Below are 22,980 nucleotides of genomic sequence, written 5' to 3'. Positions count from 1 at the left end.
CTAGGTCAGCAGCGAGGACAAGGGCTTCTCCCTGAGGAGCAGACAAACAGGTCTCCTCTCTGTGGTGGGAACACCCTCCTGGCCATCCTTGATCCTTTCTGGGTCTAGCCCAGTCTCCCGGCCTGGGGTAAATAAACTTCAGAGCTCCCCTTGTTGCTCTCTGCCTGTCTGTGCCCCCCAGGGCACTATCGCCAGCCTTACAGGCTTCTTCATATGCCCTGGAACACTCCCCTGAAGACCTCTGGGGGAGGTCAGTGGTCCCCTGAGCTTGTTGGGAAGCAAAGCAGCAGAGTGAAGTGCAAAGATCCCAGGATGCAGATTACCGGGCGTCCTAGCCTATCTCTGCCTTTACTTCCAGTTTACTCTTGGGCAAATTAGTGAATCTCTTTGAGCCTCACTTTCCCCACCTGTCCGATGGGGATAATAGTTGTACCTATCTCATAGGGTTGTCATGAGGATTAAGTGGGGTGCTTCAAACAGGGCTTGGCGCATAGTAAGCGCTTAAAAGTGTTTATTATTATCATTATTAGTGCCCTGGGTAAAACATCACCAAATAAGACCACTTAAGTCAGAGGGGGAAAATTTTGATATAAATGGCTGGGAGCTAGCTTTATGCCAGGGACTCAAAGCGGTATTTCTAGCAGAGTGGGATGTTGCCAGGGCATGATTACCAGGTGGAGTTATTGGGCTGTTTGGTGCTAGGAACTTGTTGCTAAGCGAAGGAGTTGTCAGATGACAGTCTTGCCAAGAATAGCTGTAGCCTGTTATCTCATGGTAAAATTTCTCCCTAACTAGCCAGCCTACCTCTGACTTGTGGAGAAAAGGAGCCCAGCCTGTAGCCCGACACCTATCTCAGCAGTCACTGAGATCCTTGGTATCCTTGGTAGTACTCTAAGGCTGAGGCCAGGGAATGTCCAGGTTCAAGAGGTACAGGCTGGAAGGGCCTGGAACAAGAGCTTCCTGGAATAGCTGTTGTGTTGGGAATGCCTTAGCCTGTTCCCCATCATCCCTTTTGTTTGTCCAGTGTGGGGAGGCACGGCAGAAAGTAGGAAGGAGAGACTGCTGAGGATCCTGAGAGAGGCTCTTTGTGGGGGAAGTAGCTGAGGGCCCTTGAAGTCACCTGAGGCTGCCAGTTTCTGCCTGGATGTCCGTTGGGCAATTGTGGCGCAGGTCCCAAGGCTGATCCACGATCCTACGAGGCTACTGGCCACTCTGCAAGGAGGCCCCCTATCCTGGGCTTCAAGAATAGGCTGGGTGATGCATGGGTCTGGCTTCTGAGCCTCACTTGTCAGGGGGTAGAGAGACATGAAGAGTTCCCAGACATTTCTTGCATGGATGACAAAAGGGGTTCTGTGACAACTCGCAGGTTCCTAACTGGGCAGGTCATGGTGGGTAGTCATGTCCCAGGCATATAACTTTTTCTAAAAGGTTTATTTTTGCCTTAAGCAAGCCCTGTCCATTATTCTTGTGCATCTAGATGAACATACCTTTGGGATGTCATAATACCCTCAAAAGTATAACCACTTTAAATAAAGCACATAATGTGGTTAACTATCCTGTAATCCAACCCCATCTTGCTTTTTCCAGTCTTTCTTACACTCCCTAACTGGCAGACCTACCACCCTGATGTCTGGAGAATTTCAGAAGACTTCCAAATGCATGCAAGAAACTGTAAAACTGTTATTCTCTGGAACATTTGAGATCCTACTCCCCAGCTCATGTTGTCAATTGGGCACAAAAATAAACTCATAAAAATACTCTACAGGTTTGAACATTTCTTTCTTTTCCTTTCTTTCTTTCTTTCTTTCTTTCTTTCTTTCTTTCTTTCTTTCTTTCTTTCCTTCTTTCTTCCTTCCCTCCCTCCCTCCCTCCCTCCCTCCCTCCCTCCCTCCCTCCCTCCCTCCCTTCCTTCCTTCCTTCTAGGAAGATAGAAAGAAAAACATTGATTTTTTTGTTCCACTAATATGTATTCATTGGTTAATTCTTGCATGTGCCCTAACAGGGAATTCAACCTGCAACCTTGGTGTACTGGGGACAACACTCTAACCAACGAGCTGCCAGGCCAGGGCCAGATGTTTCTTACTTCAACACTTGGGACACCTGGTGCCCTCCCCCTCCCCCGCCAACCAGTGTCCCTGCATCTTCTCATCCTGCATTCCACAAAGTTCAAGGTCCCTCCCAGAAGAGAGAAACAACCTTACACTCCAGGAAAACTGATTGCTGAGAAGACGTAAGAATGACGGAGTGGAAGAAAAATGGGTAGGTCAGCCTTCAGCAAGAGTCACGCCATCTCAGGCCCTGGCGCAGCTCTGAGGGAGCCCCAGGGGTTGGAACAACCTACCAGGTAGCTCAGGAATCACACGATCAGGTGAGGTGCTCTCTGGGCAGGAGCCACAGCCTGGCATCAGAGGAGGGGGTAGGGACTGAAGCCTGAGTAATATCTCTTCCTTCTGGGCTGGCCAGGACTCTGCCCTGGCATACCACATGGAGGCCCTCTCTTCATCACCTGGCCTTTACCCTCTCAGGGACGGAAGACTCCTTCCGACCAAATGATTTGCTGGGCTCAGGTCAGCATGACAGAGGCAGAACCTGTCTTGGGAAGCCTTGAAGTCCTTCCCCTACCCCTCCGTCCCAGGCGTTCTCTTAACCCTATGCCCAAAAAAACATTTTGGAAAACTCAGCACCATGTAATGGCTGCTTCCAATTTCACCACAGCAAATGGAGACCCCCAGGTTTTGGTGGCTACCTTCAGGTAGTGTGGTAATTTTGTGACCCTCATGCTGACTGGCAGCAAGAGATAGCGGCACAGCTGGGGCCCTAAGTGGAGTCAGGCTCATCAGGGTGTACCTCTACCCTTGTCTCAAGCTCGCTTCTCTGACTTTGGGAAAGTCCTTTAACTTCTCTGAGCCCCACTTATCTAATCTGTAATAATGCCTCATAGTTTTATCCTGAGGATCAGGTAAGACGATTTCGTGCCTACAAAACAAACCTTACAGTTGGATCTCAACAAATGTTAAATATCTTTCCTTTATCCACTCACTCTGATTGGCAGGATGTCTTTGATTAATAAACAATGGGAAAACACATTTCTGTTCTGGGTTTAAAAACTTAAAACATGAGGGCTTTTGAAAAAAAAAAAAAGGACACTGGGAGGAGGTGTAAATGTTGCCTTGTCAGTACGTTCTCACTGAGCCTACTTTGGGCCTACCCAGCAACACAGAGATGAGTAAGGCGTGGGTGATCTTGTCCTTCAAGGAGGTCACATTGAATTGTGGAGATAAACATAAGAATAAGTTATAATGTGGCAAAAACCTAAGGGAGGTCTGAGTGCACAGACTTGAGAATACAAGCTACTGTGTGAGGGACGAAAGTCTGGGAAGGCTTCACAGAGGAGGTGACGATAGAGCTCCTGAAGAATGAGTAAGAGTCCCTAAGACATGGAAGGGCATGCCAGGCAAAGGAAACACCACAGACACGGAAGTGTGATGGAAGATGGTGAGTACATAAACAACCAGCAGCTCAGCCTGTCTGGGCATTTGCTGGATGGGAAATTCGTAAGCCCTAAGGCTAACAAGGTGGAAGGAGGCATTGCATGCTCGTCCTGAAGATAGTGGGACGCCATTAACAGGATTCTGAGCAGAGAGGAGTAAAATGACCACATCTGTACTTTATAAAGATAATACTACCAGTTGCCATCATCCTTAGAACCACATTCCATTTCTCCTGGACTGTTGTAGCAAAGCCCTAACAGCAGACAAACTTAAAAAAAAAAGAAACCTGACCATTCCCCTGCTTAAAGTTTACTTATTATATGTGCTCAATAAATATTTGATGAATAAAAGGGGAAATGAATGAAAGGACTATGTGCAGTAACTCCTTCCTCTAAGTTTCCATATCTATGAGTCTAAATAAAGCACTTCCTGATTTCCTTTCTTGGAAAAGTGAGACCTGAGAAAGAGACTGGCTCAAAGTCACATAGCAAGTCATCAGCAGTGGGACTCTGCTTCCTGTTGGGATTCTGAGGGATGGCCCTTGCAGGAAAAGCCCCAGGCCATGTTTTGCCCAGGTTGGACCCTCCAGACCAGAGTGAGGAGGACCACAGAACACAACTCCTGCCGTACACGCAAATAATCAGCTCTATTTCACCTCCAGCCAGAAGTAGGGTTGAGGTCTGGAATTCCTCCTCCTCAGCTTGCAGCCTTGATCTCTCCCTTTGAGGGCTGCCCCTGAGAGGAGAATCAAGGATCTGCTAGGTTCTAGGGTTCTAGACTATCCCAATTATTAGGCTGAACTCTGAGTTCTGGAGCTAAGATGGATCTGTGCTGCGTTGTAGGCTTTTGGCTAGATTGCTTCTAAACTGAAATCTGGGCTGCTCTAAGCTATAAATTTTAGGTTTACCTTTGGCCTGAGTTCTAGGCTCTGAGCTTTGAGCCCTCTGGCTTTGGGTTCTAGGCTGTGAGCTGGGTGATAGGCCTAGGGTTTGACTTGAAGTTCTAAGCCCCGGTCTTGGATCCTGGCTGGCGTCTGGGCCTGGACTGAGTTGTGCTCTAGACTTTGCAGTCTGAACTCTGGGCTCCTGTCTTTAGTTATGTTTTTGCTTTTTATTATTTACTAATTTTTATTGCTGTTTTGGGGCTTTAGTTCTGGATTCTGAGCTGAATTTTGGACCAGAGCTGGGCTTGTTTGGGCTCTAGGCTCTACGCTCTGGGCTGGACTCTGGAGCTGGACTGGGCTGGGTTCTAAACCTTAGGTGGTAAGCTGTGGTCTCTGCCCTCTGAACTCCAGGCTCTGGGCTACTACATTGGGTGAAGTAGGGGGCCACAGAAGGGAGAGTAGCAAATTCTTGAACCTTTCCCCTCATTCCACTCCTCTTGCTGGAGACTCAGTTTTAGTCTCTCCTCACGGTAGAGAGGGTCAAAGTGAGTATAACAATAGTCCCTTCCTCCCTCTCTCCCTCCCTCCCTTCCTTCCTTCCTTCCTTCCTTCCTTCCTTCCTTCCTTCCTTCCTTCCTTCCTTCCTTCCTTCCTGCTGTTGAGTTGAATAAGTTCTTTATATATTTTCAAGTAGTAGCTTTCGCCCTGGCTGGGTAGCTCAGTTGGATAGAGCGTTGTCTCAATATGCCAGGGTTGCAGGTTTGCTCCCAAGTCAGGGCACATACAAGAATCAACCAGTGAATGAATAAATAAGTGGAAAAACAAATCAATGTTTCTCTCTCTCTTTTCCTCTCTCTCTCTCTCTCAAATCAATTTTAAAAATAAAAAATAAATAAAGTAGTAGCTTTCTTTGAGCTTTTCAAGGACTTCCTTGACCACCAAGAAGAAATGAGAGGTGAAGACTAGGGTCGGTTGTACGTGGAGGTGTCTTCAGGTGGCCAGAATCCATCCTGCTATCCAGGACCTTGCCACAGAGCATAGCACAGTGAGGAAGTATGCGTGCAGCCTGCAACCTGAGCCCCTGAGGGAGGCAGGCATGGGAGGCAGGCTGCAACAGGGTCTGGGACTGAGACTGAGGGTCTCACTTCCTACCTCATTCCAAGTCTTCACCCCACCTTGTTCCAGCCAGAGGTTTACAGCAGAAAAGGTAATTCCCAGGGTTCGCCTAAGCCTTTGCTCAAGTCCTGCCCTTTACCCTCATACTTTCTCCCTTACAATGACTGCTTCATATTTTATTCCCCTTCAAGGAAAGTCTCCTTTCTCCGTTATCTGCTTCAGAGCCTAAACTCCCAGCAGGATTCCTCCCCAGCACCACTGCCGGACAGGTCACTCCTAGATGCTACCATTGGACACGAGGCCCATGTACAGGAGACAGACTTCAATGAAGGGGCAGGAATTTCTGTGGGGAAATACAACTAGGAGAAATCATTTCAATTTTATATGTCGTGTAACTGCCAAGAAACAAAATCTGTTAACAGTCTGTCCCCTCATGAGTACATTCAGTTCCTAACTTTATTCCTTTTTTTTTTCAAGAGAGAGAGAGAGGAAGAGAGAGAGAAACATCCGTTTATTGTTGCACTTAGTTATGCATTCATTTGTTGCTTCTTGTATGTGTCCTGACTGGGGATCAAACCCACAACCTTGTGTATTGGGACAATACTCTAACCAGCTGGGCTACTCAGTCAGGGTTAACTTTATCCTCCTGTCTCAGATCTTCCTTCTCTCACACTCACAGACAGAGACCACCTTCTCCATCCAGCTCTGTGCAGGAAACCTCACTCCACCCCCAACCACATGGAATGGAATCAACAGGATAATAAACACTGAGCAGAACACTTCCCAAAATCTGAGTTATTCAGTCTAGAAGAATATCACAGCAGGAGAATAGAGAGGTGCAGGAAGTGAGCTTCAGCCAAATAGCCTAGGAAGGGCTTGGCAGTTTTTACTCTTAATGTTCTGTCCCTTTAAAATCTCTTTAACGAGTGAGAAGTGAGGAGCTCTACCTCCTCCTCATTGTTCAGACCTGACCTTTTGGGGCGGGTGGGGATGACAGTGGGGTGGTTAGGTGTAGAAAAGATACGTACACACACATCCCCACAAGACACAAGTGTTTATTCTCAGGAACAGTATTGTCTAAATTCATACTGAGGACGAAAAACACTTTCCTAAGAGCCCCATAATCTGATCCCTGCCCATAGTGGGGATAACTCCAATTATTTTTTAGAGCAATGCTTCAGGCTATGGCCCAGCCTACCACGCATTTAAAAAATGGGCCTGGCAAAGAGCATCAATCCATGATGGTCCCTCTTGAATATACAGTGTCCTTGTAAGGGCTTTGAAAAGATTACTCTCTTCACTTTGGCCCAGATGAAAATCATGGGGATGCCCAGACCAGGTAGCTCAGTTGGTTAGAACATTGTCCCGATATGCCAAGAGTGTGAGTTCAGTCCATGGTCAGGGTGCGCACAAGAGGCAACCAATGAATGCCTAACTAAGTGGAACAACAAATCAGTGTATCTCCTTCTCTCTCTTCTCCCCACCTTAATACATATATACATACATATATACATATATACATATATAAGAAAATCATGGGGGAAGGTTGAAATTCTTCCACTCCTGAGTAAAGCAATCCAAAGTGTGGGGCATTGGGTTTTCCAAGTGCAAACTCATTCTTTACATCTCAACTCCAGTCCCCCACTCTGACCCCTGCATCCTCCCTTATTGTTTGTCCTTAAAAGGCCTCAATTTGAAACACACAGGGCTATGAACCCCTGGTCATGTTCAGTATTTTACATGTTTTATGTTTATTCATTCTGCCTCCCCAGCCAAACCAGGAGTCTCAAAATGCAGGCACACATCCAGAATGCCTTCATTCAGGTGACCATTCACAGAGCCCTGACACTGTTAGACAGAGTCCTCGAGGAGTTCAGAGTCTAGAAGAAAAGAACAGGAAAAGAAATCATTATAGCGAATGTCTGGTAAAAATTATGATAGAGGGAAACAGAGGAGAGATATAGGCAACTGGCCACATTGCAAAACTCTAGGGAGTGTATACGACTGGTCCCCCCCCAGGGTTGTGCAATAAGATAGCCCTGGTAATGTGCAAGCCCAGAGGAGGTAGCTGACCCAGCCTGGAAGGTCTTGGTAAGTCCTTTAAGGATACTAGGTACTAGCGGAGGCTCAAACAGAAAGCTTGCCAGGCAGATGAGGAGCGAAGGGCCATCCAGGCACAGCAAACAGCATGTACAAAGCCACAGCAGGGCGAGGGAACATGGCAAATGTTGGGAAATATCAGGAAATATATTTTGGCAGAAGCTCTGGGCACATGTGGGGGAATGCATACAGCTTATTTATTAAATGAGTTAATAAATGTAAGAAGGACTATACAGTTGACCCTTGAACAACATGGAAGTTAGGGGCACTGACCCCCTCCCTGTGCAGTAAAAAATCTGCATACAATGTTTAGACGCCCCCCAAACTTAACTATAGTCATCCCTAGGTATCTGCAGGAAATTGGTTTCAGGACCCCCTGCAAATACCAAAGTCTGTGGATACTCAAGTCCCTTATATAAAATGACATAGAACACAGAACAATGCATACAGTCAGCTCTTCACATCCGCAGATTCCCAACCTCAGAGGCAAAACCTGGGGCAGGGAAGGCAGATACAGAGGCCAGCTGTATATTTATTGAAAAAAAAAAATCTATGTATAAATGGACCCATGCAGTTCAAACATGTTGTTCAAGGGTCAACTGTAAATAACAAAAATCATAATCGCCAACATTTGTTAACCACTCACTCTATACCAGGCATTGTACTAAGTAGTTGACGTGAGTTTTCTCATTTTACCTTCACAACAATCTCACGAGGTAGATTCTTTATTATCCTCTCCTCTGTAGATTAGGAAACCCGGGCTCAGAGAAGTTAATCAACTTGCTCAAGGTCACAGAGCTAGTGAATGGCAGAACCTGGATGTCCTGGACTCTATAATCCTGAGCCCTTGACCACTGCTTCCCTCAGTACTCGTGCCCTTAACTTTGATCAAGGGTAATGCCTCATGCAGCCTCAGGGCGGGCGCCAGCAGTCACATCAGCCCCTTTGAGCTTTGGCAGTAGCAGGGGCCTCCACTGGACATTATTCACATGGCAAGAGTCAGCTTCTCTTGAGCAGGAGAAGAGTAAAATGCGGAGGGAGCCTCCTGACTGAACTCTCTGGGCATCTGTGAAAAGCCCTGGAATTCCCAGAGCTCTTCAGGAAGACTTTGAAGGAGGCTGGGATCTTACAGAACCAGAAAAACGATGTGGTGACCTTGATTTTATCCTAGGCATGGCGTGGCATGGTAATACCCTGAAAAAATGTCAAATTCTCTTCAGCTCTCTCATGTCTGCATGCCCACATCACCTGTTTTTCAACCCCGTCAGGACCTCCCATCCTTCCACCCCTCTATCCTCACCAAACCTAATGGCCCTTCCTAGTTTTGCTTGGTCTTTCCTCCCATGGAGCTGGCATTTCTTTTGCCAGCACCTTCCCCTGACTTCATCCTGAGTCAGACCCAGCTGATTTCCTTCTCTGCTCCTATCTCAGGAGGCTGGGTGGAAACCACAAGATCATGTGCCTTCTCCGGTTCACCCTGCCCCAAAGCCCTTTGCCCAGTCCTTGCCAACTAACTGGCTTTTCTCAGCCTCATTTTAGGTCTTTTCCTCCTCACGTGACCTTAAATGTTAGAGCTCTAAGGACCTCTTCGTATACTCCTCTTTCCTCTTTACCCCATTCTCTCCCACTTCTTTAGTGATCATATTTATACTTATAACTCCCTAATCTATACCTCCACCCAAATCTGGATGCGTGAATGTATATGTCATATAGTTGTTAATGCAGCTAGCATTTTTTGGTTTATTAGACACAGTCCTTGGTGATGACATGGACCCTGTCCCAGTGAGCTCATGGTCTTGTGAGCAGATAGAGCTGAGCAATCAGAATGGAGTGTGTTGGCAGAGGGTTAAGGGGACAAGAGGAGAAAACAGCTGACCCAGTGAGTGTATCAAGTAGGCTTAGGTGACAATTGTCTGTAGATGACAGAAAACCCCAAATCACAGCCATTACAACCAGTTAAAAGTTGGGAAATAATAATCCCAGAGCTAGTATGATGGATCCATGATCATCAGAACTGTTAAATTGCTCTACCACCTTCTGCCACCCTCCGCATGATGCTCTATCTCACTGCCCAGTATGGCTGCTTAAGCTGTAGTCATCACATTTACATTCTGTCAGTCTGAAGGAGGAAGATGTGAAAACAGCACACTCCTTTTAGGAGTAGTTTCTGGAAGTTACACAAGACGCTTCTGCCCACAACTCCTGGGGATCAGTGCTTAGTTGCAGAGCCATGTCTAGTTGCAAGGAATTTTGGGAAATGTGGTTTTTACTCCAGGCCAACCTTGTGCCCAACTAAAAAGCAGTTTTATGACTAAGGACAAGCAGAGCCCTTATGCAATGGGCTCTGTGAAATGCGTAGGGCATATTAGGGGACAACTAGTAGTTTCAGCCTCAGAAAGCATCTTGATGGTTACCCAGAGCTAGCAGGGCAGAGTAGAGTGTTTTTGGCAGTAGGCTGCAGAGTGCCTTCTTGAAAATGCAAGTAAGTCTGGGCGTCTCAGCACGGAGTGAGTATTGGGGAGTGATGGAAGACACAAGCAGGATCACATGAGGTAAAGAGCCATTCTGAGGGGGGCGCAATACCCTAGAGGTGGAGCAGGGAAGAGCCAGCTGGGGTTAAAATTAGGTTCCTCCAGAGATCACAGCCTGGGTGTGGCTTGCCCTTAGAAGTCCTTAAATTTTTTGTCTTGGGCCTGGCGTTTCTAGAGATGCCAATCAGCCAGGAGGCTCTGGAGCAGGGCTTCATGACTGACGTAATCATCTAGAGCCTGTTAATGGTAGCACGGCCACTGGCCTCACTGGCATCGACTGCTGGTCAAGGCAGGGCATTGTCCACATGAACTACCAGCTGGAGCATTCACAGCACCTGGACTTCCAAAGGTTATATTTATTTCCCTGAGGTTTTTGCAGACATCAGGGCAGGGAGGTCAACAGGGTATGGAGAATCTTGGCTTAAAGAGTGGACACAACCCCCTTACTCTGCCTCTACTGCCTTTCTCTGCTCCTGCAGCAAATGAACAATGACGTTGGCCCAGGCCACCTCAGAGGGTTCAGCAGGAAATCCCAAACACACCAATATCTCCTCACCATCTAGCACAGCTCTGCAGCTCACACTCCCCCTGCCCCCGTCCTACTTCACATGAGACACATACCACATACAGATATACATACAGGTACACATTGCTTACACCGCATACCCAGGTCTACTCTATCGTCACCTATGTAATTATTCACACAGAAAAGTCACATGTACACAACCACCCCCATGCTACATATAAGACAGCCCTCCAACTACCCACATCACTTAGAGACTCATACATGACTTAAAGATGTATACATATTACATATGATGTTCCATAATATGACTATACTTGTCAAACACCATGCCACCTATATATTCATACCTATTCTCTCACCTCCACATCACACTCGGACCCCCACTGTTGTTGATTCCTGTGTTTGGGGAACAGGGTCCCCAAGTTCCCTTATCCATAAGAACCCTTTTCTTCTGAGCTTTGATAAGACAGAGATTCAGCAAGGCAATCGGAAGTGAGAAAGAAGCACCAGTGCTTCCCCAATCCAACTCCATACACTCAGCCCGCAACAAGGGAGATCCGCAGAAGGGAGACCGGCCTTTCCCCCAGTACCCTCTGGATCTGTGTTTGCTCACGGCGTCAGGGACACGGAGTTCTGGGCAGGCGATCCAGTATGGTGCCTTGGCTTTGCTCCCACTGCCTGAGAAGCTGTAGGGACACCAGTCCAAGCTAGAAGCCTGGAAGCAAGGCTGTGCCAGGCCCACCAATGTCATAGTTAAAAGAGAACCCTTATGCAATGGGCTCTGTGAAATGCGTAGGGCACCCACAGGAGCTGACCCGATGGGCCTGGGGAAAGGGTAAAGAGGAAGAGCCCTCACGGTTATTGACACCTACTCCGAGCCAGGCACCGTGCCCAGACCTCCATGGCACTGCCTCCTGTCATTCTGAAACCATCTGTTATCCCATTTTATATACAAGAGAATGGGGGCCTAAGGAGGGTGCTTAAATCCTCACAGCCAGTCAATGGTAGGGTCCTTCTTTGAACCTGGAACTATTTGTCCCCATGGCATTGGCCAGGGCCCTGAGGCTGGGCCAGGATGCTGCAGCAAGCTGGCTCTGAGGCTGGGGTTACCCCGGAATTGGGAAGGCTGCTTAGGGCTCTGTTCTAGTCTTCTCCTGCTCTCCCTTCTTCTAATCAAGCAGGCCAGAAGCTTCAACCCAGGACAGTGGAGCTGGGGATCAGGAGAGAAGGAAATAGTTGGATGGGTTGTTAGGTTTAGACTCCGTAGGCTAAGCAAATATTAGTCCTAGATATTGAACCAAAGCTGGTGTCAGGCCAGGAGCTGGAGCTAAAGCTTGAAGTAGATCAGAGCTAAGATCAGAGCTAAAGTCAGAGTTGAGGCTCAGAGAAGAGCCTGCTCTGGAGCTGCTACCATCCCTGGAGTGAATCCAAGCCAAGCAAGGGGCTGAACCAGGGGCCAGGGGCAGGATAGAGAGGATGGGAGATGAGGGCCAAGGTGCTCCCACCCTACACTTACAGAAGCTCCTCGGTATTTCAGGTACTACGCTGTACACGGAAGGAGGGACACCCAGGAGCTGCTCAGAAGAAAAGAGAGATAGGAACACAAAGAACTTCAATCCAAGGCACATTCTGGCAAAAGAGCCCTCTATGAAACTGGCCAGACTTCATTCAGCAGGAAGGGATGAGGGAGATTGTGGTAGACAGAGCAGGCAATAGGAGCAAAGGTGCAGAGGTGAGAAAGCCCAGTTCAGGGCTTGTTCAGAGGAGGGTGGCTGGAGAGGTGAGCATGATTCTGTGGCTGGTGATCAGTGTCCACCTGCTCAGGAATTTGAACTTTTATCAAAAGGCCACAGGACATCCTTGGCAGGTGTTAAGGACAGTGACATGGTCAGACTTGCGTTTTAGAAGGGCACCCTGGTTGCTGATGTGGAGAAGGGACTAGGGTGGGAGAACTGCAAGGCAGGGAGACCAAGGAGGAGGCTGATGTAATAGGGCAGATCGCGAGGCCCAAACTGGGGCAGTAACTCCAGGAATGGACAGCAGGGGACAGATGCGAGATCTGTAGAGGGGGTAAGATTTACAGGATTTGGTGATCATTTTTTGATGGAAAGTCAGGAACAGAGTGAAAACTGGGAGGACACCATGGATAGAGCCCATGTCCAGGTGGCTGAGAGGCCATTGCAAAAGTGGGACCACCTTAGGAGAAACCATAGGAACAGAGCCTGAGCTCCAGCCTTGTTCCCCCATCTCTGCCTCTCACCAACTGTGAGTCCTTGGAATGTCACTTAAGCCCTCTGGGTCTGTTTCCTCCTCTGCAGACTGGGGGAAATTTTATTTCCTCCACAGGGTTCTCATGAAGATGAGACAAAACATGTGCGGTGTCTGGCACATAGTAAGAGCGAATGCATATTTCAAAGCTCAGCCCTGCTCCAGCCCAAATCTCTGCCTCCCAAGCAAGATTGATGGCCTCTATCAATGACAATTGCAATACCTCCTGGTCATGAGGGGTGGGGCTCCCTAGCCTGACCTGCAGGTATCCTACCATGTGTCAGCTACAGGCAACCCTGGCTGCCAACTTGCTGCCAGCTGAGGAGAATGCCCTGGTGCCCTGTTTGCTCATTCTCCAGCCAGTGCGGCCCAGCTGGGCCCTTCCTTTGAGCTCCCCTCCCCCAGTGCCCCAGAAGCTCACCAAGCTACCTGGTGGGCAGAAAGCAGCCTCTGAAGGTCACTGAGGTGTACTGAACCTGACTAGGGTCTTGCCTCTCCTCTCCCTTCATTTGGGTTGCAGCGGCTCCAGTCAGAATCCTTTCTGCCCACCTATTTGTCAGACTCTCTCTGCAGTGAGGTATCGGGAAGGGTCCGGCCCTGCAGGATGAAGGTTAAGACCATCTGAGGAGGCAGCTGGATATTGCCGTCTTGCAGGCTCCTCTCACCCTCCTTTAACATCCTTCCAGTCCCTTCAAGTCCTTAATCCAATCCACTAACCATCATGAATCCCTTAATGTAAACAGGACCTCAGGGTCTGCCCCAGGCCTCAAGCCTAACTCTGTCTCCAGAGCACCAGACCCCTGATATCCCACCGATTTCCTCGTGACAGACCCAGACTCTCAGACCCCCCATGAATAAAAGTAGATTCATTTTTTTCCTCTGAACCCTCGGGTCAGTGGATGGGTCCGGTCTACCTCCTACCCACTGTTCCAGGCTAGAAAACTAAGCATCAACCAGGCTTCCTCTCTCTCATCCTGTCAATTCTACTAAGTACCTGCCATCTGTCGGCTCCTTTTCTCCATCTTCACTCCACTTCCTGTTCAGGTCTCCACAACATGTGCCCAATCACTAATTTCTGGCCTCTAACCTAGCCATGAAAATTTAACAGCCTACAGAACTTTTCCCTGATTCAGGAGATTCCAGTGGTACAGACTGCCCCATTCTGACATTTTTGAGAAATCTTTTATTAGAAGATGTCCCAGAAGACAACATTTTGAAATCAAGCAATCAATAATCAAAACTGCATCTGCCTTTCCAAATAAACTTGCCTTGCAGACCCTTGCAACAACGGAATTGCCCAAGAGTTTTTTTTCTGGTACAATTAACACCACTTTGCAAAAGGCATACAAAAATATGCTTTTAAAAAAGAGACTGCCTCTAGCATAATACCCGATAACAGCTTATGAAACACGAGCTTGCTAGATCTTTGATCTTTTTAAATAGAAACCAAAATCTGAGTTTTAGATGAAATTTCACATTTTTTAAACATTGGCAATCAGCTTTTAAAAATCCTTCAATCCAGGGAGCATTTCAGATCTTGCTCCCCTGCAAATGTCATCAGTTTGGTTCAAATAAATGCTTGTTCTAAAAAAAAAATTTTGTTTGTTTATTTCTTGGGTTTGAGAAAGAGAGCTTGCGTGCACATGCACATGGATTTGTTGTTCCCCTTATTTATGCATTCATTGCTTGATACAAGTACGCACCCACATAGGGATCCGACCTGCAACCTTGGCCTATGGAGACAATGCTCTAACCAACTGAGCGGCCTGGCCAGGGTGGAGGTGGGGTGGTGCGGGGTGCGGAGCAATTTTTAAATCCACCGTTCAGACCTCCAGTACATAACGTTGGGCCCCTCTAGTGCATCTTCCACAGCACTGTTAAGATGGTCTTTTGCAATAATAAAAACTATTTTTAAAAATAATCCACCCTAACTGGTGTAGCTCAGTGGGTTGGGGGTCTTTCTGCAGACTGAAAGGTCGCGGATTCGATTCCCCGTCAGGGCATAATGGGTTGCAGGTCAGGTCCCCAGCTGGGTGCATGCGAGAGACGACGGAATCGATGATGTTTCTCTGTCTATCTTTCTCCCTCTCTTCCCCTATCTCTAAAAATAAATAAATTTTTTTAAAAAAAATCCTTCACTTAATGAATGCTTAGGAGTTGCAGACATGGTTCCAAGTGCTCCACATGGAATTCATTTAATCCAACACTCAAAGAAGTAATGGATCATCAAATCCTGTACGCATTGAATCCAACACTCCACCCGCTGACGCCCAGAGGGCTTAAATAATTTGCCCAAATTACACAGCTAGTGGGTGAATGAGCCAGGATTCCAACCCAGCCATCTGACCACAGAGCCACGAACTGTGAAGGTCCTTGGGATCATGGACTGTTATTTCACCAGCTCCTGCCACAGCTAAATAACGGATGGATGGATGGATGGATGGATGGATGGATGGATGGATGGATGGATGGGTGGGTGGGTGGATAAATGAACGAAAGTGCAGATCGAGTCTTTGCCCAGTTACTACCTGCCTGAAAGCTGCGGGCCCTGCCCCACCAGCGTAGGCCAAGAACTCACGCCAGGGGTCCGCGGCGACTCAGCGGGAAGCCGGGCTCGCACAATGCAGGTGCAGGCTGTTCCCTCCCTTCCGCCGCTTTAATGCTCCTGGACAGCCCAGGCCACAGCTTCCTGAGCACAGTCAGGGGCCTGCAATGTCCGGCTGCTGACCCTCCGGCCCCAAAGCCCCACCCCACCCTGGAGTTGCGGAGGGGGTTATGAGGGAGGTGCCTCATGCCCGGCACGGAGCGTTTGCTGAGCCCTGACTAGAGGTCTGGTTCCCTGTCCCAATTCCACTTCCTAGTTGTGTCTGCCAGCGGTGCCACCACGGATTTGTTGCCTCCGGGTCCTTCCCGTCCTGCTCCCATCTCCTAGACACACAGAGTGGTCAGGCACTGGGAGCCAATTTACATTCAGCACCCACCCCACCCCTCCACAAATGCGGTAACGGTAACTTCTACATCATGGAACACCTTCTAGGGGGCGGAATGCCCAGCTGAGAGCTTTGCATGAATAATCTTATTTAATCTTCACAACAGCTATGCATAATGAGTCTTCTTATCCCTATTTGACAAGTTGGAGACTGAGGACCCTTTTGGTGCCTTTCTCAGATCATGCAGCTTGGGGTGGCTGAGCCTGGATCTGTTTGACTCCCGTGTCTTGGTTGTTTCTGCACAGTGTTCTGTGTAGCCATTGCAACATTTCTGCCCAGCGACATGAACCAGGCCTGGGGATACAAACCCAGATGGGCACTTTCCTACCCTTCAAGAAGCACCATGTCTTCTGATGGGGGAACGCTTTCTAATGCTGGCTGATTTAGGAACTTGCTTCATTGCTAGGCGGACAGAAAGGCGTGACTGAGCGCTTAAGCACAGAGAGGTTTCAGGTGAGGGAAGCAGCTTGCACAAAGCCTGAGACTGGGTGAGGACCTATGGGTCAGGTTCCTGCAACAACACAACAATGCCCCCTCCATTGTCCCCGCCTACAGCCTCTGCCTTCTGAACTGGGTGCTCCATCCATGGGGACGTCTCTAAGTGTGTCTGTGTTGGCAAGACTTCTGGAAAAGCATATCTCCTCCCATAAGACCTAATGTGGGAAAGGCCTATGCAGTGGTCTCCTAGTAAATATCTTAACAGCTGGCACAGGATGCGGAGAAACCCTGATATGCAGCATTTGTGGGTTTCCATGGAACACATACTCCACCATGGCCAACGCCAAGCTGCCAAAATTGGAGATGGACAGTAGCACACCATTGTATAGTACTTCTACCATAACAGATACAATCAATATAGTAAGATATAGTAAAATAAGTAAAGACTGATGAGTTTAGAGTCTTCAATATCTTGGTTTTTAGAATTTATTTAAGTGTATATTTATGTACTTTAATTTTTAATGACTGTGCTTAACAACCAGCTCTCGAAATTCCTGAAAATGCAACAGTCAGCTCTCCCCAAGGTAGTACAAGCGAGTCCAGCACAGCGCTGAGCCTAAGGAGCTCAGGTCCGAGGGCTGGCCCCACCTGCTTCCTCTGGTCTCAGAAGGCCTACAGGAGATTCTCCCTCTAGCCTGGGTTTCCCTCTAGTGGACAGAAAGAGTCATTCCAGGCGTTTCTCTTGCTTCACCTGTGCCCAGAGCTCAGCACCCAAAGCAGGGCATGGATGAAGCTATCATCCCACAAGAGCAAAGTTTCTTAAGAGGGATCCATATGGTTTCTCAGTTGTCCTCAAGCTCTAGGCACTTGACATTCCCCCTCTCTGAGAAGCAGTGTCTGGAAGGCCCCCTCGGCTTCATCCATTAACACAATCTCCAGGGCTTCTCAAAAATCCCATCTCATTCCCCATGTGGCAGCTCAGGCTGTCTGTATCAGCCCTTCAAGTATGGGGATCTATTAGACCTCTTCTACTAGTTCTATCTCTCAGAAAGCAAAGTGAGAGACTCTGTTTATGTTAGGAATTAAGTGTTTACATTAACTCGCAGCCCACTGAGGAAACACTGATGAGGACCCTTCATATGCATTGGGCACCTATAAGAAAATGGAGTCAATTAGATGCAGAGTTAGGGCTCCGACTCTCCCTCTTGCATTATCCAGAAGTGATCTTTCCAAAGCGCAGATGTAGCTGTGTCACCCCTCCACTCACGAACCTCTCATGATTCTCCATTGCTTGCAGCATCAGTCCACAGCCAGGCAGTCAAGGCCTTCCTTGGTTGAGACTCCATTCATACTGTTTACCTTAAATCTCCAAAGAAAGAAAGAGAAGAAAACTGAGGTTTTTGAAGTTCTTTTCTGGGCCCGGCTCTGTGATAAACACTTTGCTAAGAGCATCTTATTTAATTCTTCAATTATGCTGCCAGAGATAAGCATTTACAGATGAGAAAACCGAACCAGTACAAGCTGGATCAGGGTAACACAATTTCTAAACAAGTAAGTTTTTTATTCATCCTATTTCTCTTTGTTCTTGAAAACTGCTCCTGTCTCCCCAGGCCGGGCCTTTCCCCTGGGCTGGCTGCAGAGAGGGAGGCACAGAGCCTCCAGAACTCCTTCCTCGCTGCTCTCAGCCACATTCCTTAGGATACTAAGGAATGGGCTGCTTCTCAGTGACACTCAAGCAGAGGTTACAGAACCACAGACATGGGATAAGAAACCAGACTTGAATCTGATTAAATTCTTCTGGTGCTATCGCCAGAGACCTTCCTCTCCCTTCCTCCCCCCTTTCTTCTCCCTAACTCTCCCTTCTCATTCTCTCCCACCTTCAACTCCTTAACTTCTACTGGAATCCCAGACATCTCTAAAGCTCAGATCAAATTTCCCTCCTCCAGAAAACCCTCTCAGACAACCTGGCTCAGGAATCTGCCTAATGAAAGTGAGAATTGTTGCAGTTTGAAAGGAAGAGCAGATTTCTGGCTAAATGTGAGGATTGATCACATGTGTTCATCTCCCTCACTCCTGAAATTCCATTAAAGTGACAGTAAATGCATTAGGGGAAAAAATACAAACTCACAAGGGAAGGGAATGACTGCTTAATGGAGATGGGGTTTCTTTTTGGAGTGATGAAATGTTCTGGAATTAGTGGTGAAAGTAGTAAAAAAAAAGAAAAGAAAAAAAGAAGAAAGAGAGGAAACAATGAATGGAAGGTTAGATCCCTATCAGCACATGGATGTGTAATAATACACATAAAATATGATTAACCAGGAAAGCTCCCCTGAGCTTCAGTATCCAAATTTTTTAGCAAAGTTTCCTTGTGTAGCATGATGATTGAATCATTGCCCGCTCTATCTCCGGCTCCCTTCCCTATCCCAGACATCAGGCTGATACCAGAGTGAAGCAGAGGCAGCGGGGGAAGATGGCGGCAGCCGTTGCTCAGTGGGCCTGCACCATGGAGTAGCTGCACAGCAAGCAGCTACCCAAGAAGGACATTATCAAGTTTCTACAGGACCACAGTTCAGATTCATTTCTTGCATAACGTAAGTTATTAGGAAATATTAAAAATGTGGCCAAGACAGCTAACAAGGACCATTCGGTTACAGCCTTTAACCATCTTTTTGAAAGTAAGCATTTCAAGGGTACTGAAAGTATAAGTGTCTGCACAAGTGATAGATGCGAAGCTTCATGAAGATAAACCCAAAGAAACCAAGTCTGAAGAGACTCTGGATAAGGGTCCACCAAAATATACAAAATCTGTTCTTAAAAAAGGGGATGAAACTAACTTCCCCCAAGAGGGAGATGTTGTTCACTGCTGGCAAACAGGAGCACTACAAGACGGAACTGCTTTTGATACCAATATTCAGACAAGTTCAAAGAAGAAGAAAAATGCCAAGCCTTTAAGTTTTAAGGTTGGAAGAGGCAATGTTATCAGAGGAGTAAGTAAAAAACGGCAATGTATCAGTAGAGATTCTGGCACATGCTGCTTGTGGCATGGTGCCATAAAGAATTAAGATTGGGGATATCATGGGACAGCCTTTGGAGTCTGACAAATTGGGGTTATCATCACTAACTATTCTGGCACAAGTTAATAAGGTCTTCTGGGTCTTGGTTTCCCCATCTATAAAATAAAGATAGTATTTGAACTACTCAGGGTAGTTCAAAGACTAAATAAGCATCAGTCAAACCATAGAAAGAAAGAAAGAAAGAAAGAAAGAAAGAAAGAAAGAAAGAAAGAAAGAAAGAAAGAAAGAAAGAAAGAAAGAAAGAAAGGAAGGAAGGAAGGAAGGAAGGAAGGAAGGAAGGAAGGAAGGAAGGAAGGGGAAAGAAAGAAAAAAGAAAGAAAGAAAGAAAGAAGAAAGAAAGAAAGAAAGAAGAAAGAAAGAAAAAAGAAAGAAAGAAGAAAGAAAGAAGAAAGAAAGAAAAAAGAAAGAAAGAAATCAGGCTGATATCACATGGCTCAAAGCTTCAACTGTATAATTATATAATTGGCCTTTCTGGCTTGGTCAACCCTTATTCTAAATCATCTTAAATTATCTAGGGACCCACCAAGAATACATTAGCATAAACTATTCTTTGGGAGCCATGAGTAGCAAAGACTGTCCTATGACTCAGGAAATTCCAAGGATTTTGAGGCTACCTACTTGGGTAGGGAAGGGAGGGGGAAATGGAAACATACAGAAGGGCTAGTCAAATTCATTTTTAAAGATTTTATTTATTTATTTATTTATTTTAGAGAGAGGAAGGGAGGGAGAAAGAGGGAACATCAATGTGTGGTTGCCTCTAGTGTGCCCCCTACTGGGGACCTGGTCTGCAACCCAGGCATGTGCCCAGACTGGGAATCGAATCCACAACCCTTTGGTTCATAGGACAGCATTCAATCCACTGAGCCACACCAGCCAGCACAAATTCTTTATTTATACAACAGGCCCAAGCCAAAGCACATCACAAAAAATTCAAAATGTCAAGACAAAGAGCACATCCTAAAAGCTTCCAGAGAGAAACAGGTCACATACAAAGACTTACAGATTAAATTACACTAACCTTCTCAATAGCAAGGCTGGGGACTGAGAAACAGGGAAGCAATACTTCAAAATTCTGAGGACAAATTATTTCTAATCTAGGACTTTATACCAAATTGAACTATCAACCAAAGGTGCAGGTATAATAAAGACAACATCAGAAATGCAAGGTCTCAAAACTTCTACTTCTCAAGTACTATTTCTCAGGCATCTGCTGGAGGATGTGCTTCACCAGTGGGAGGAAGTAAATCAAGAAAGAAGAACTGAGCTCCAGAAAACAGGGGAGCTTACACAGGAGAGAAACAAAGGGAATTTCCAGGATGATGGTGAAAGGAACTTGCAGAGTGACAATTGTGTAGCAGGCGTAGAGATCACTAAGTTCAAATTGAAACACAATAAAAAAGGGCTTCAGGAAGGGATGTTTCTAAGAAAAAAATGGAACTGACATGTTTGACCATGTGAAGTGATCTTTGTAGCGCTAGTGGGAATGTGTATAGTTAAATCCATGCTATATACATAGAAATCTAAACAAAAGAAAAAATGAGACAATTTAACTTAGAAAATATATAGCCAAAATACTATAAATATTGAATATTTATTTTAAATATGAACTATAATTCTATTGGAAGAATAAAAGAAGACCAAGTATGTGGGGGTAAAAAGAGAAATATAAGCGCTACATCTTCTCCTATTTTAAAATGTCAATAAGAATTTTTAAATCAGCAAAAAAAAATGATCTGGGTTAGTCAAAATATGGAAGTAAATACTAGGGATAAAAAACAGCTAAAAGACTGGTTGTCTTTGGGGAGTGGGAATCAAGGATGAAGAAGGAAGAACGGAAGACTGACTTTTTTATTTTTAACTTGTTATACATTTAGTTGCTTTTTTAAAAACTATGTTCATGTATTATTTTGATTGAAAATCTTTTTTAGGATAAATGAAGAAAATGACAAATTGCCAAAAAATTGAGTGTCCCTAGGGTAGCACTTGTTACCTTTGTGAATTCATCACCACATTGGGTCCAGACATCTCCACAGAAACCAGAGCTGTTAGCCCTAAGAGCAGCAGCATTTCTATGAACAGATACACATTAACCAGGCTCAGGAGACCGATATTTCAAATCAAATACCAATTCATTAATTTATAAAGGGAAGCAAAGCTTTAAAGCAGACTGGATCTTCTTGTTCGCTGATGAGTGCATTCTCTCCCTGGGGTGAATTTACACGGGAACTAAGTGGTTTTCAGCATGTTGCTTGGTGATCCAGAGCACCAATGAAGGGGGGGCGGTTCGAGTGGTTTCAAAGAATAACACCTCCATTTCCCATGTTCCTGGACCAGCATCTTTGTCCCCAGGAGGTGCTGGGATGGACACTCTGGTGATTGCCTTGACAAATCTACTTGATCTCTGTTCAGACCTCTCCTGACTGGCACTTCTTTTCTTTAGCTGCAATAATACCTTTATTCAGATTATAGTCTAGACTGGGCCTAACAGTTATTCCGCCTCCATCTCTAAAGTTGGAGCATCTATTTTATTAATTTTATTTTCAAATGACTTGGTTTCATTCCATGTGATACAGAATTCGGGATGGAACACAGACTGAAGGACACACGTTGACAGGATTCTGGGCTGGGTTTACTCTGACCTCAGAGCCAAGGCTGAAATGGCAGACTGAGAAGAGCTACAGAGCTGAGCCACTGCATGATTTTAACAATTACTTTTTATTTTTTTACAGAAGTTTATTCTTAAACGTACAACAGGCTCTAAGACAGCTATAGGTGGCAAGAGATGTTATGACAGGGAATCCAGGTGTTAAAACAGAAATGGAATTAAGGATTACCATTGTCTCGGGCACATAAGTAGAGCACTTTTGCCAGATTGCTTTTTTTTTTAAGTTTATTTTTTAGTGTATTTTTTCCTTTACCATTTATCCCCCTTATACCCTTTTCCACCTTCATCTTTTTTCCTTTTTTACTAAGAGAAAGTTTATTCAGGAAGTCACAGAGGTAGAAGTGAGCTGTAGAAGAAATGGGCTTAGGAAACAAGTCACAGAGGCAAAAGAAGAGGTTCTTGGAGCTTAGGAGAGAGAAGGGTAAAGGTAACAGGACAAGGCAGGGGCCGGGGGCGGGGTGGCAGCGGTGCGCTTTGCCAGATTTCTTCATTCCACCTGTGGCTGGGGGCCCTTCCCTGTAGCTCTCACTTTTGGCTCCTCGTTTCTTCTGCTCCTCTTTTTGCTTCTGCTTGAATGCCTCATTTCCCTCCTCTGCCTCCTTAGCCGGCTTCTTGGGCTGCTTCAGGGACTTCTTGCCACCTTCGCTGCAGCTCCTTCCCCAGACCCTGCCACCAGAGACTGATACATCTCTATTTTAAAGCATTAGAGGCTCACATACAGTCAGTCAACACAGTTACAAAACACCCATGACGTGCCAGGCCCTGTTCTAAGCCCTGCAATTATAGCAGTCAACAAGACTGATATTTGTCCCTACCCTCATTGAGCTTACAGTCTGGTGAGGAAGACCAACATTAAACAAAGTGCAAACTGAAGGAACAGCCTAACTCTCAGATGACA

At 46.3% G+C, this 22,980-nt stretch overlaps 1 pseudogene; it reads left to right on the top strand.

Annotated features, from left to right (window-relative positions):
- The first annotated feature begins 18,813 nt into the window (after positions 1 to 18,813).
- On the top strand, positions 18,814 to 22,765 carry LOC129069470 (peptidyl-prolyl cis-trans isomerase FKBP3-like; annotated as a pseudogene).
- Positions 22,766 to 22,980: the final 215 nt, after the last annotated feature.

The sequence above is a fragment of the Pteronotus mesoamericanus genome, unplaced genomic scaffold (genome assembly GCF_021234165.1).
Source record: "Pteronotus mesoamericanus isolate MK-2021 breed Mesoamerican mustached bat unplaced genomic scaffold, CSHL_Meso_final contig_221, whole genome shotgun sequence".
Lineage (NCBI taxonomy): Eukaryota > Metazoa > Chordata > Mammalia > Chiroptera > Mormoopidae > Pteronotus > Pteronotus mesoamericanus.
Note: the sequence above shows the minus strand (reverse complement) of the source record. Positions and strands in the feature narration are given on the sequence as shown.